This window comes from Mytilus californianus, unplaced genomic scaffold (genome assembly GCF_021869535.1).
Source record: "Mytilus californianus isolate M0D057914Y unplaced genomic scaffold, xbMytCali1.0.p SCAF_10, whole genome shotgun sequence".
Classification (NCBI taxonomy): domain Eukaryota; kingdom Metazoa; phylum Mollusca; class Bivalvia; order Mytilida; family Mytilidae; genus Mytilus; species Mytilus californianus.
This window is the reverse complement of record NW_026262582.1, coordinates 9131759-9145608: the sequence shown is the minus strand read 5'-3', so window position 1 is coordinate 9145608 and position 13850 is coordinate 9131759. Positions and strand designations below refer to the sequence as shown.

The window sequence follows — 13850 nt, the reverse complement described above, 5'->3', positions numbered from 1 at the left end:
AATTGACATCAGCACCTAAATATAGACATTTCTGTACTACGCGTACAGACGAATATCCGGCAGCATTTAGGAACTTCTGTAAATACAAATAATCAATTTCAGTGTTTCATAAATATTAAACATTTGTTACACCGGTAACTATTACATTCATAAAAACAAATTTAAAAAAGCATCGATCTTCAGTATTAAGTTTTGTTTCATTTAAATAGGACAATGAAAAAACACAGACTGTGATAGAAATCTCTTGTTTAATACATGTAAATAAATATTATTGTTTGCATCATAAGTTTAGCAAAAAAAATTTCTTGAGAGTTTGACGTCGGACGAATTATTCTTTATTACTTCTGTCAACTGCTTAATGTTCTGTATAGTTATTAGTTAATTAACGATCGTACATGATCCACATAAATTAGTATATAAGGCAAGAAAGACACATTCTACCTAGCATGTAAGGAATTCAGTCGAAATTGTAACATTTTTTTCGATTGATTGCTGGTAACAATATATGTACTAAAACTAGCATTGCTTGCCGGCGACATTCAAAAGTTAAAATGGTTACTATAATACAGATTAAACTTAAAAGGTCACGTGCTATTTTCTTGAAATGTGTCATTTATAAATGAATATTGGTATGTAGCACAAACGGTTAAGTTACATCGCTGCCATTTTATAGTTATTTTTCTTGTTATACATAATACCTTGTTTAGTGTTTTTATATCTTCCATATTTGTCCTTGATTACCTGTAAATAAAGGTAACATATTACTTGAAGTGCAAATAATGGAATAAATAACTAAAAATGAATAATTGCTTGGCTTTTAAAACAGACACGTCCCATGAAATACATGCTTGATCGGAGTTTGAAAGAGAAAAAAAAAACAATTAAAGTGTGCATTTTGATCCAAGTCGTACACTTTAAGAAGTACAGGAGTCTTCCGTCATCTTTTATCGTTAAACATTAGAATACATTCGGGAAAAATGTTTAATGGAATATGCAAATTTGTAGGTTCTCTTTTCATATGAAGACACTTTGTTCTGTTATTTATGATTGTTTAACATAAAGAATATTATTTAATTAAGTAAAATCAATTTGAACTTAGCTATAGCAAGGGATGTAACTTAGAAAATATACATTTACTGTATTGTTTTATTTTATTTTGTTTTAAAGCAAAAGGTTCCCCTTTTTTATTCATTTTTTTCTATAGAATTTTATATTTTAAATAAAAATTTATCATTGCCATAGGAACCAACTGTGCGCATCTCCATGTCGATTGTTCTTTATTCTTATAGGTCAGATGTCATAAAAGAGCTTCTAATGAATATTGAAACAAAGCTAGCTTAGGAGGAATGAAAAGAAGCTAACATTATCCTCTAATTTCACGTTCCGCTTCATTGATGATGTCCTCTCACTGAATAACTAAATTTTGGTAATTATGCTTAACGGTTTTATCTCATCGAACGTGAAATAAAGGATACATCAGATACAGTTAAGTCCGTCTCATATCGTGATTCACATCTAGAATAATAATGACAATAAAGGTCTGTTGAGAATAGAACATTCCAACAAAAGGAATGATGTCTGCTTCTTAATTGTGAATTTAAAATATTTTTGTCGAAATATTCTAGCAGCAACTTCACAGGGAGTAGAGATATTCTAGTTAATACGATATTCTAGAACTTGTATTGTCTACCATTATTTCCATGATATCGGATTGCTGCTTAAATGGAAGATTTAAATAAAGAGTGAAATTGAATCATACCTTCGAAAATTTTACAGACGACATGGCAAGTTGGTTGAACGTTAGGGAATATCTGTTTCACAGATGACGACGGATATGTTGCAAAAGTTGTAGCCACAATCCGGCTGTCTTTTCCTCGAATGTGACCTACTAAATTGGACTTGTCAAACGGGCTCTAGCTTACATGAGCAATACGACGGGTGCCACATGTAGACCGGATCTACTTATCCTTTCGAGCACCTGATATTACTCACAGTGTTTCTGGTGGGGTTCATATTCCCCAGTCCTTAGTTTCTTTCTTGTGTTTTGAAGACATGTGTTTGTCTTTTGGTAAATTTTCGCCATGACATTTTCAGTTTGTTTTTGACTTATGAGTGTGACTATCTCTTTGGTATCTTCCGCCCTTCTTTTGTAAGAGCAATCTTTTCATATCTGTTTCAAAATTTTGCAACTTAGTTTGAATTTTAATATGCTATATCTACTTAATAAAAGTTATTACCCTGTATAAACAAAACACAACATGTGACATTTTTTCACTGTATAATGAAAACAATTTTACTAGTAAACATATTTTTTACCTGAAAATAGACAGAAAAAAGTCACTAAAGAATTCACCTGTATCAATAAACTAGAGTCACTGCGAACAATGTTAACACAATGATATCACAGCCCATGTAAATTAAGAGATTTTCTAAATGAAACCTTATACAGCCCTTGGATGGTGTAAACTTTCCAAAAAAAACGTGTATGGTGTAATGGTGTATGGCATATGGTGCAATGGTAGAAAGTATATGGTGCTATGGTGTATGGTGTTAGGGGAATGGTGTAACGTGCGATCGGGAATGGTGTGAATGAATGGTGTACGCTATTTAAAACTATGCAAAATATTGAAAAGAACTGATTTTCAATTTTATACATTAATTCATAATATTGTGATCAAAATTCGTTTTTTAAAATAAATAAATAATGTTTGAGTCGCACGCTTTCTTTGAAATCAAATTGCATTATGGTGTAATGTGTAAGGTGCATGGTGCAAAGGTGTAACGTGTATGGTGTAATGGCACAGGGTGTATGGTGTAATGGTGTATGGTGAATGGTGTAATGGTGTATGGTGTTAGTGGGAAGTTTACACCATCCAAGGACTGTAAATAATTCGGAAAAAAGGAGAGGTAAACACTTGCATTCAATGTTCTAGAAATGCAGAACGTTTCACGAAACCACATTTTATGGTTTAAGAGGAGAATAATATAATTGTAAATTGTAGTGGTGGAATATAACAAGGAAAAGCCACTAAAAATATCTTAGAAGCAAAAATTAAAAAGACGTAACAAAAGTATATAATGTGAGTAATAATAAGTGAAGATGTTACACAATTCTGCCGAGTGGTTCAAGATCAGTAGCAGATATAACAAAAGAACGAAAGAACGAACGGACAGATACACCGATCAGTCTGTATCGCATGTTTCAAAATATCATTTTTTATATAGTATCGACCAAAAAATCAATTCTTAAGATACGGGTTACCTGTCACCAAAAAAGTGTTGGTAAAGATAATGCAAGAATAATTTGAAATTAGAAAAGACACGTTAAACACGTTAAAGAAATCATGAACAGCAAGTGAATGATGCACATGAACCATTTGACATAATAGTTGAAAGGTTTAATTTTGTTAGTTTTGTTTGCTGATTAGTATCTAACAAATTATAGTAGTTTATGTTATTTGTAACCTTCTTTGAATTATCTTTAAGTAAATAAACAGCGATATCGAAGACAGAAAAAACATGTGTGCATTTATATATCTATCCCTGGTTCAGATAGAAAAACCCTGTCTATTTTTACTCAGCTCGCATTTGCATTTGCATTTTTTTTTTTTTTTTTTTTACATTTAAAAACTGTAAATATTGTGTATTTTAATGATGTATTAGACGTAAGTGACACTAACCAAATCTTTCTAATGAAAGTGCCACTCCATTTGCAGCAATTGTATATGTCAGTACAATATCATTAATAAGACAAAAAATATTCTTAAAATATTTCACTTAGAATTAAAGGTTAAACTTATATTGGTACTGTTCAAGTATCAAACTTCTATCAAGTTAGTCGCAAGTTGTATTATCGTTTCTGAATGCACTACTTCTTATATATTCTCTAACTTGCCCCATTTCTGGTGAAAAAAAACTGTCCATTTTACAATGTGACAATTATTTAAGGGAAAAACCTACAGATACTTGGGTATTTTGTGTATTCTATTCCTTAATGGTTGGAAATGATTGTATCCACACTACTAACATTTATATTTAGGCATCCGAAAAGTCAACAAAAGTTGAATATAACTTAGATTTTTATACATCCTTGACAGGTTGATTCTGCAATTGTTCAGATAGTATATTCAATCAATATTATAAAAAATGTCTATAGCTAAGATTAAATAGATATAAAGCATGTATGTGCATTTATACAACATACATTAATTATTTGAACGTAAGGAATCAATTGTGCATTAGGTTTGAAGGTGTAAATATGTATTAGCTGTGTTGGATACAAAAGTAATAGCTGTTAACATTTATGATACGGAGTTCGTGCCGTCTACCCGGAATGTAACTGTTTTATGTAATTTTTTTTTATCCAGCAAAATATTGTTTTAACCATAAAGAGTGTTATATAATTCATTTTCATATAATGGTGATATTTTTTTTAACTGTCAAAGAAGTAGTTTAAAAGAGGGACGAAAGATACCAGAGGGACAGTCAAACTCATAGATCGAAAACAAACAGACAACGCCATGGCCAAAAATAAAAAGACAAACAGACAAATAATAGTACAGATGACACAACATAGAAAACTAAAGACTAAGCAACACGAACCCCACCAAAAAGTAAAATCACAAAAATACTGAACTCCAAAAACTGGGGGTGATCTCAGGTGCTCCGAAAGGGTAAGCAGATCCTGCTCCACATGTGGCACCCGTCGTGTTGCTTTTGTTATTAATGGTTGTGGCTGTTATATAAGACTGACGACGAAAAAAGTTATAATCATCGATTACCTTTTCGACTACGTTTCGATTACTTAAGTAAAATTGTTAAATGAAATCGAACATGAACTATGTTAGCTCTTTTACATATGAACAAATAAAATAGAATGTCCAAATAATGACTTAAGAGTTCTGTCAAATTGCTTTCTTCAGAACTAGTTTTGTCAGAAAGTTGTCTTATTTTCGACCAGATTTACAAGTGTAACTGCATCAACCTGCAGGTGCATTACTGCTAGTATTATACAGGCATACTCAGACGGATCTGTACACAATCTGACAAATATTTGAACGTTATTTTTACAGTTTGGTCATATTTCGTGTAAAACGGTCTTAACGTATCTGAATCAAATGCTAGAGATTTTGGTCTTGTTTATCTTGACATTAATGAACCGACTGAACTGCCTGTAGTGACTCTCGATTGGAACGGCGTTTGAAATCTGAAATAAAGTCTTAACGTTTTTTCTCTTGTGGTAAATTCAGTCGATTAAGTCTTTATCAGACCAAAATGACCGTTTCAGACTGAATTCTTGCTGCTATTGTACTATGATTGTGAAACTTTCGTAGACAAAAACGTTCACCGGGAACAGCATCGACCCCGCGGTTAAAAAAATCATCAAAGATACCTAACATATCAAAGTCATAACTTTAATCTTATAGCCAAGGATGCATACATACTGACAAAAGGAATATCCAAATCCATCAAAATCCACATTACAAGAGGTAGTTAGAACACTCTGTGCTCGATTACGATCTCTTAGAAGAGTTCCTTTACGAAGGATCAATTTGGTAAGATAATGTTTCTATTGACAGACTAAAGGTTTTCTTTGGCACCAGATTAACGGTTTACATTGCGAATGACAAAATTTCAGTGATATAGCCCACTGCACAGAGTTTGACTAATTAGAATATCTTTGTTTCATATTATGTATAAGGGACATAGTGTTATATGCCTTCGATGTTTGAATTCATTGTATAGTTGTGTTAGGAATCCATAACCTATAACACATTCGTTGTATTATTGGTAAAGGCTGTTGAAATCGGAACAGATGATAAATAAAATGTTTGTGTTGTGTTGGAATAATCAGTTATATATCACTATTTCATTAATAGATATCTTAAAGGTCAATTTCAAAATTATATTTAAAAAAGAGACAAGATACCATGGAGAGGGGTAAAAAAACTACAAGTCGTTCCTTTAAGAGCCAATCTGCCAGAAAACCATGCAAAACCGTCCGAATGTCACTTTTTCCAAATGAGTTCATATTTGTCATATTGGTGCACCTTAGTAATGTAAATAACCACACAAATTTTTTTGGGAAAATATTAAACCGATCTGGATATTTTTTGAGCGCCATGTTTTAACAGATGAAATTGCTCGAAAACAGCAAAAATAAGCCTTTTTTGGCATATTTCGCTGTTTTAAATAAAAAAATATGGTAACTTTTATAATTTTTTGATAGTTGTTCCTAGTAATACATCACTTTAAGTGTAAGAATGCATAGAATTAACAATGCTGTCTATTAAGTGTATGTATAATCTAACTGTTTCAATATGTCTTATTTAGCTACATGTCCAAAATGGCTGATTTTGGTCATCTTTCAGAGCCAAAATACTCCAAGACCCGTTTATTATTGTAAAACAACATATCTACTTGCAAAGTATAACTATATATACCCAATCAAAAAAAAATATCAAGCTCGGCAAATAATGTTGGTGTCTGGTATATGCCACAACAAAATGGGGTAACCTGCATATTCAAATTTTCTCAATTTTGCCGTCTAATTTGTAACTACTGACATATGATAGGATCTGGACTAAATAAGTATAACAACAAATGGAAAAGAATAATTAATGTTTCATTTAATACATTAAGAAAATAATCATACATAAATACAAATTATTCATTATAAATCTAGAGGCTCCCAGGAGCCGAAATAGATCGTATTGACAAATTGTGCACCTAAAATGATAAAAAACACATATTTCAAACGCAATCAATTTAAATTAGAAGTTAAACAATTCAGAATAAGTTCAGACTGTAAAAAAAAAGTTTCTTCTGACCACTTTTGCAATTTATTCTTATAATATATTGATATAGTTGTTGGATAGTAGCAGAAAACTGTGAAAATTTGTAAATTTACACATTTCAGGGACAATAGCTCATAGATGTTATGTCCAATTTTTCAAAAAAATTTTGGGTATTTAGATCTTGTCATGTTGATAGTTTTTATCAATATATATATATATATAAAACGTCTGAATAATAGTCAACGATTTTTCCCACGAGGGCACTGGATCGTTACGAGTAACGATACATGTACACAATAAATAAATTATATAAACGCCTAAAAAGTGTACACAACAACACCAATAACAAAAAAAGGAACTATAAATGTAATTATTTATAAATATTTCGGATAACAGATATCCTTCATCAGTAGTATGATTGTGATGTTGAATGAATCATATATCAGTCTACTTAAATAAAACTATAACAATCTTGAAATTTATACAATAAAAAAGTCAAACCGAACATCAGGTAAGACGCTTGCACAATTCTAAATATGTGTTAAACACGACATAGGTTATATATATATATATATTAAAAAGTTTTTAAATTTTGTATACATATATATATGTATGACACTTCTTCTAAAGTTATTAAGATGATGGTTTAAAAGTGAAATCTGTAAACAGATGATTTTAACAGACACTTTAAGTGATGGAAATTTTTTTATGACCCTTTGAGCCTAGTATGCTAACAAGGCAAGATTTGCCAGGTACCTATATCTATGTTGCTGCAATGTGGTCAATACAAACATGAAAATCATAAATGCTTCTAAAATGAAAGAACCTTAGTGAGTGCGCTCACATACCCCACGTCCCCACATTGTCATTGGAGAAATAAAATAAGTGTAAGAAAAAAAAATTGTATCAGAAAAAAAAATGAATCATTTCCTGTCAATATGCACATCGACGTAGTATGTCCTTATTATCTACACAGTTTCATGAAATTCTGTTGTGTGGTTTGAGAGGAGTTGCGATGACAAAAGGTTGCAGTAGTATATTGGGCAAATAAGTTCAAAGGGGCGTAACTCCTGGAAAAAAAATCAAATCGTAATTTCCTGTCGATATGCACATCTACGTAGTATGTCCTTATTATCTGAAAAGGTTTCATGAAATTCTGTTGTGTGGTTTGAGAGGAGTTGCGATGACAAGAAACAGGACTGACGGACTGACGGACGGACGGACAGACGGGCGGACGGGTCAAAAACATTATACCCTCCACAACTCGTTGCGTGGGGTATAAAAAAATCCCATTACTAGACGAAAAACAAATTACTTAGTCTATATATACCAGTGCAAAATTTATAAAGAATTTTGAATGAAATTGGATAGCTGTTAAGATTACTGTACCTATAATGCTCTACATCACATTCTCGGAGATAACAGAATTAAAATAAGTCATATGAATCTTCAAATTTCAATAAAGTTGAATGTGTTTTTTTTATACTTGAACGGCTATAGGTTTTACTATAAAACAAGTGTACATTAACTTTCTTGTAAAAGAAAAACCATAACATTAAAATCTCCATAAATGATGAACTGTTATTTTTTGAGACATCATCCCATGGAAGATTTAACTGATGTTTTAAAGTTGGAAAGTTTCTGTTGCTTGTTTGGTTGGTTGAAATTGTTTCTGTTAGAAGCATTATCAGTCTCCCAATCTGATGTTGACTGCTGTGAAAGTTCAGTTGTTGTTGACACTGACAGAAAGGTTAGCTGCGAGTCTAGATCTGAAAACCACAAAACATACATACATAAATCAGGCTGTTAGTTTTCATATTTTTTCATTTTCTTATTTTGGGGCCTTTTATGGCTGAATATATATGCAGTATAGGTCTTGCTCATTGTTGAAGGCCATATGGCGTATGAAGACCTATAGCTTTACTTCTATGTCATTTTTTCTCATTGGCAATCATACCACATTTTTTTTTAATTTCATATATACCACTGACAGGAAATAAAATTGACAACTTTTACTGTAAGTGGATGCAGTTACAAAATTCTCCCAACTAAAGCCAAATCATTTTTGCAGAATAGTTATTATCCACTCCTTTTAAGCATGTCCAAATAGCCCTTAACATCTTTACAACAATAAAAATTGCCTCCATTTGGTTTGGCATGTCAAATTACCTCTCAATATAATTTTACATTGAAAACAGACAATGGTGATAATTTGACCACTTTTAGTGACAATCTTTGAAATGGTGGCCATCTTTATATCTGTTCTCTGTGTCAAAGTACAGCTAAATATCAATATTCTTTAAAATCAAACTCAACAAAATTGAAAATTTTACCCTTTATTTGCTGTGTCCATCTTTAAAAAAAAATTCATTGTTTTGTTGGCATGTCAAAAGTGCTATAATTCCTTAATGTCAATTTTCATATAAAGCCATCTTGAAAATGTTTGCCATTTTGGAAGAAAAAACAACCTTACTTTGTTTAGCAAGTCAAACTACCATGACTATCCCTAATTAACAATTTTCATTAAATTAACCAGTGTTGAAATTTGTGCCATCCTTGGTGGCCATCTTGAAAATGTTTGACATCAGATAATATCCACATATTGTGCTTTTCTTTTCACTAAAGTTTCATTTAAAAAGATAACACCAGTTATCTCAGAAAAGGACAAATTTTGTGGAAGATGAAGAAAAAATGCAAGTTTGGGCAGAACATTCAAGCTATAACAGCTCTAAATTTGTAATGGGATTAAATATTTGACAAAGAATAGGTTTCTAACACAGAATAAATATGGTATAAAGATAAAGTTTAATAGATTCAGCATATCAGAGAACCCCAAGATCAAATTAAGATTTAAAATTTAGTTTAATTTTGGACCCTTTGGACCTCAATGTAAACCAATTTCATAATAGGGCCCAAAAACTAAATACAGGTTAGATTCAGGCTGAATCAGCATCTTTAAAATTATTGTTGAAATCAAACACAGTTAAATTGTGGACCCCATTTGAACCAACTTGAAAACTGGGACAAAAATCATAAATCTAAGTACATATTTATATTCAGGATATTTGATTATTTCTATTTATCATTCAAAGAACCCTAATTCATTGTAATTAGAGTTCAAGTTTTGTTAAAATTAAACTAAGTTAAAATTTGGACCCTTTGGACTTTAAAATGTGGACAAATTTGAAAACCGGACCAAAATTAAAAAACTAAATATAAAACATTTGCATTTTGTATATCAAAAGAACCTCAAGAATTCAAGTTGTGTAGAAATAAGAAAAAATTTTTTGGACCATTTTGAAATCAATGTGAACCAATTTAAAATGGGCCCCAATTGCAACATCTTAAATTATTTAAATCCATTGTTAGATTTAGCATATTAAGAACCCAAATAATGTATTTTTTTTAATTTGTTCTTGTCCTAAACATGCATGAACTATTTGCCATTGGACATTAGCATTACCAACAACCAATCAATTAATCGAACAGGTGAAATATCTTCAAAAGTACCAATAAAAATCTCCCCCTTTTATATTTGAAAAAGTAAAATCACAAAAATACTGAACTCCGAGAAAAATTCAAAAAGGAAAGTCCCCAATCAAATGGCAAAATCAAAAGTTCAAACACATCAAACGAATGGATAACAACTGTCATATTCCTGACTTGGTACAGGCATTTTCTTATGTAGAAAATGGTGGATTGAACCTGGTTTTATAGCTAGATAATAAACCTCTCACTTGTATGACAGTCGCATCAAATTCCATTATATTGACAACGATGCATGAACAAAACAAACAGACACAATAGGTAAAATTGTCAAAAATAGGGGTACAGCAGTCAACATTGTGTTATCATCTTAATCACTATAAAAACAAACAAATGTAACGAAGAAGCACAAAAAGGCATACATCAAATTTAACATCCTCATTTTGCTTATATTATAAGATTTTATATATCTATGTAAAATCCACCCATAAAGGATGGAAGGTTTTAAGTACTGGCGTAAAATCGCGCGTTTGAAATTCGCACAGGTAGACATAAAATAATAAGTATGACGGGATACATAAATACAGAGTCACGTAAAATGGATATCACAAAAAACAGACTTAACAGTAAAAGTAATACGTATTAATAAATAAAATAATTGAAATGGAATGTATGAACAGTTCATTAGTCATTGTTAGTTATTGAATGGAAACTATAGGAGCCGCCCATTATATAGTACTACAAATTAAAATTAGCAAAGTGATTTTTCAATGGGAAAACCAAGTTAACAAAGACCTGTTTAATAAAACTGATGTACAAATGTATAACATGTAATTGTATAATTATGTTATTATATAAGTGATTACATATACTTTGTATGATTACCATGTTATACAAACAGTTAAATTAATATATAAGTTAATAATAACTTACCAATATCTCCTTCTATACATGTATTTAGTTTGACCTGGCTATTGTCACTTTTACAAAAATTCATCTTAATTGAGCATTGCTTGCATATATATAGCCCTACAAATAAAAAGTGTTAAACTATAAAATAATACTTCAATTTTGTTTTACATGAAATAAAATATATCAGACAGGAAATGTAGGGTAGTGTAGCATCACTGTGCATGTACATGTAGTTTAAATGTATGTTTTTTCTTTTAAAAAGGGCCGTATAAGTAATCTACATACATTTGTACATGTACATGTAGGGTCCTAAAATTGAACCTTACAAAAGTTTGCAATGCTTTTGATTTTTTTAGTCTCCATGGCCTATTAGTTCATTAAAAAAATATTATTCTCTGGATAAAGTTGTCTAGTGTTACATGTACAGTTTGTTGTATGTAAAACATGTATTTGTAGGAGGCTTTTCCACGAGATAAAACTTTTTTTAGTAGACAAAGAGCTGAACAACTTCCAGTAAGAACTGAAAATATAACTTAGGGGAAGAGAATAAAAACCTGACCTGCTAAACGTTGAATATGTTGAAATAGATTTTGATTATTATCATGATTCTGGTCTATAAATTGATTTTTTAAAGCAGAAAATAAATATATATTGTACCCTGGTTAATAGCTTGAAAATTAAAATTCTGTCCTAAGCTGACAAGGACATAAATATTTTGACCATTCTAACCCTCCCACTTGCTTTTTTAATCAAATGGTCCCAAGACAGAACAATGTATATACGGATATATATTATTTGCTTGCACTTTGCCATAGGAAATAAATAAGATGTCTTAGAAACAGGTCAGGTGTAAAAGAATATTCACATGCCCCTTCAACACAGGAACCCCCCCCCCCCCCTTTTTTTTTCATCTCGCTAATGTATCAATTGTTGGTCCCCTAATTTCAGATTGACTATATGGAACAAATGAAAATTGATTGTAAGATTTGTACCTGTTCCTACTGGAATAACTCGTCCTGTATACAGCCTGTTTTGAAAGGGTGAAGATCCTTGGTCAGCTTTGGCTTTGCTGGAAGAGGGTTGGACGAGATGTTGACATCTTGCTTGACTATCATGTCAATGAATTCCATAAAAGTACCTGTACTTCGAGCATATTCAAAGACAAGATGATGTAACAACCATGGGAAAATAAACCACTCCTTGTCTTATATAAAATAAGGAGTCCTGTTGGAAATTCTACACCATAGTTTTCAGTATTATTCAGACTTCCTAAATGTAGATGAATGGTAGTCTGTATCTGTATGAATATGTTTGGTTACCAATGCTGGTTTCAATACCACGGTAGAGAGAGTGTCATTGATTTATTGATGGTGCGCCAGAGCAGTTTTGACACTCTCAATCTCAATTTTGGTGCGAGCAAGGTCACCAGGTTCCACTGGCTCACTTTTTTTTTTACGAAGAATGATTTAGAATACTTTTGTTTTGCTCGTTGAAATCTAAAAACACTTTTTGCTGTTCATGGACTTATTTTTCCAATCAATATTTATCATGTTTATTCACTAAATTATTGTCATGATTGTCAAATTTCTTGAATCTTGGCAGTAATTATTTTTTTTGGAAATGCTATTTTGGTCTTTAGTGCATTCAGATATCTTAAATAGTTTGTAATATGTAGATGTATAAGGCTGGGATAGCCCACATGCTCATCCTAGATTATTAAAGTCACAAACTTCAATGTAAACATTTGTCTGCCAAACCATCACTGGGAGCTGACATGTTTGAGATCTTACCCAAGGGAGATAAGTCAATGGAAGAGCATAAAAGATGGACTCCCTGGTTTCAGACAATTTATTGATTTTTGGACTTGCAGTACAAATACGTCTTATTTCATTTTTCAGACAAATTGATTTTACTTGTTCGAATGATTTTATGAGCCATTTTAGTACAATTATGTTTAGAATTTAATTAAAATCAAAATCAAAATGTGTCAATTTGGGACTAAAATCACCATTCTTCCAAGGCATAAATTAACATATAATAGTCATTTGCCAAGCTTAATATTTTGTTTTGATATAAAACATACCCCATAGTTAAAACCGATATAAGTTGCAAACAAATCCGGAATGGGTCTTGCAAGATAGAAGCGAATGAAAACCACGTAAATTCATGTATGAAATACCCCGCCTTTGTGTCCCTGCTCCTGGCAATGTGCCAAATCGTTTAAATTTTCATTTGTATTGATCATAACATAGTAAAATGGATGAGTTTCAGCTGACATTACTCTAAAAACTCAACTACCCCATTTAATATGCTTCTGGGTCATTCTTAACAGGCATAAAAAAGTTGGATTTTTCCTTGGTTTCATTATGAATTTACAGAAATAGGCTGTTACTAAAAATAGATACGATTCTGGGAAAAATTAAGTGGTCAAATTCTTTTATTTTATGTCAAGGATTAAGATGATGTATAAAAATTTGTCAAGTTGTGATTGTCGATTTGGATGATTTTCTGAATATTGCATGGTTTTCTGGCGGATTGGCTCTTAAGAAAAAAAGAATCGAAATGTGATTTTTTCTTTAAAAAGAGACTTAAGTCAACTTTGTATAGGAAGTTGGAACCATGGTTTCTTAATGATTTCTACATTTATATATTTTA

General features: G+C 31.4%; 1 long non-coding RNA gene across 1 annotated transcript; it reads right to left on the bottom strand.

Annotated features, from left to right (window-relative positions):
* Positions 1-6609: 6609 nt before the first annotated feature.
* LOC127717567 (uncharacterized) lies at positions 6610-13518 on the bottom strand. Its single transcript, XR_007989235.1, has 3 exons — positions 12188-13518; positions 11217-11312; positions 6610-8566 (listed from the first exon to the last, which is right to left on the bottom strand). It is a non-coding gene; the product is annotated as an uncharacterized LOC127717567 (long non-coding RNA).
* Between the last annotated feature and the right edge of the window lie 332 nt (positions 13519-13850).